This window comes from Morone saxatilis, unplaced genomic scaffold (assembly GCF_004916995.1).
Source record: "Morone saxatilis isolate NCDOM2014 unplaced genomic scaffold, NCSU_SB_2.0 Contig17, whole genome shotgun sequence".
NCBI lineage: Eukaryota > Metazoa > Chordata > Actinopteri > Moronidae > Morone > Morone saxatilis.
Window position 1 is genome coordinate 25,401,249 of NW_023339729.1, and position 1,960 is coordinate 25,403,208.

Here is a 1,960-nt window from a genome sequence, read left to right on the forward strand (position 1 = left end):
ATACAGAATGTAAAATTTACTTACATTTAACCTTTTCAAACTTAAGAACTACTTGGTCTTTTGGGGCTTCCATACATACACGAGAATACAGCAGCTTTACTTTCACTCTGAGTGGAGGAAGGTCCTCTGTTCTCTGAAGTCTCTCCAACATCATTGACATCCACTGATCCTGAGAGAGAGAGAGAGAGAGAGAGAGAGAGAGAGATAGACATTATAAACGTTTGACCTTATCCAAATTACGCTTAACTCTTAGATTAGTTAAAGTCACAATGAATCCCTGAAAGCTGTAAGCCTGTAACTGCTTAAGCAATAATGGCCTCACAGCATGTACTAGTAGTAGTTGGTAATCAAAAATAGGGGAAACTCAAAATCATTCTTTTTTGTTTTTTTATCTAAATAGGTGTTAATTTGAGAAGGGTCCAACTACCTGCCGACATAGAGATATGGAAGAAATGGTGACCATAAATGAGGTAAAGTTAGATAGAATGATGCTTTCTCTACTCCAGGAAGTTGCAATGATGCAATCACAACAATTAATGGAAATTAAATTTATCCCTGTGAATTCTGCACAACCTTCTGTCCAAGACTGTTTCACTAGCAAGGACGACACCATCAACAGTATATGCTTAAAGAACAGAACGAAAAATATGCATTATGCTGAATTTGTCTGATGCCATTGTGTTGTGGGGGAGCTTGTTTTGGGAATCCGCCGTAGTACCTGGGTACAACGGACCCCCAAAGCCTCCATTTACTTGGGATGAGTTTGAGATTTGAACGAATGTTACAGAAAAGAGTTTGATTTGTATTAGGTGCTCAGGGATGCCATTGCAGGTAGCCAAGGTGGTAGCTCTGATTCTGAAGGAGTGACCAGAATAACGTATGAAAGAAATGTCGGACTAGAACAGTATGTGATGTGGATGACCGCTTACCACGTTAATCCAACAAAACGTGCACTTTTTCAGCAGGAGGACACCTACCTGCTGGTAAACAGCTTAGCTGTCTCAAGCTCCAGTGCATGGAGTTCCAAAATGCACCCGCCATGTTCTAACGTCTCATGCACATAGTCCTAGCTGGTGTGAAAAACGGTGTAGTTTATCTTGATGACATTGTGGCCTACTCAACCACTTGGTCCGCACAAACCAAAACCCCAAGGATAATTTTCGAGAGGTTAAAGAAAGCCTCCCTCACTTTGAACCTGGCCAAATATGACTTTGGTAGAGTCACTGTGACCTATTTAGGAAAACAGGTGTTCTGCGAAGAGATCCTCTGAAATGTTACACACTGGACCTTTAAATCAGTTAGAGTCACCTCTATCCTCTCAAATAACAATGACTGATAACTTAAACCTTTACTCGTAATATGAGATCAGGCCACCATTTTTTTCTTTTTTTGTAAATACAGTGAGCTTCTGTACTTTACAAGTATTGTGTTGTCAACCCGCATGAACATATAAATGAAAGAAAACAGTGTGACTGACCTTCTGGTCCTGAGCTGGTGCCTGACAGACTCTGCACCAGATCGTTTCTGTTTATCTTTTCTAAAATCTTCTTGGTCACCTTCAGAGCTCCAGGGAGTTTATAGTTGTTCACCATCAGATCCACTGTGTCCCGCCTTTCTGCTGTCTCCAGTTTGGACACTTTGATGGTTGGGTACCCTTCCAGGATGTCAGGATGCCGCAGATACCATTTGAAGTCCCTGAATTCATCGGCTGTTAAATCCTCCAGAGTCTTCAAAAGGTCCTCTGGTGTCATTGTGGCTTGCTGCAAAAATCAGATATATATGTATGTATATGTATATATATATATGTATATATATGTATCAGAGCAGTAACAAGAGTTCTGATACAAGAGCTGTATGTTCAGTGGCACAGCCAGACGTTCAGGGCTTATCCCAAACCAGATTCTGGGGGTGTGCTCCACCAGGGCAGCTAGATGCACTACTTTTTAAGCCATTATTTAGA

The 1,960-nt window shown here is 41.1% G+C and overlaps 1 protein-coding gene across 1 annotated transcript in view; it reads right to left on the reverse strand.

Annotated features, from left to right (window-relative positions):
- LOC118327444 (E3 ubiquitin-protein ligase pellino homolog 1-like) overlaps window positions 1-1,960 on the reverse strand; it is a gene marked incomplete in the record, with an annotated part of 27,892 nt that overhangs the window by 979 nt on the left and 24,953 nt on the right.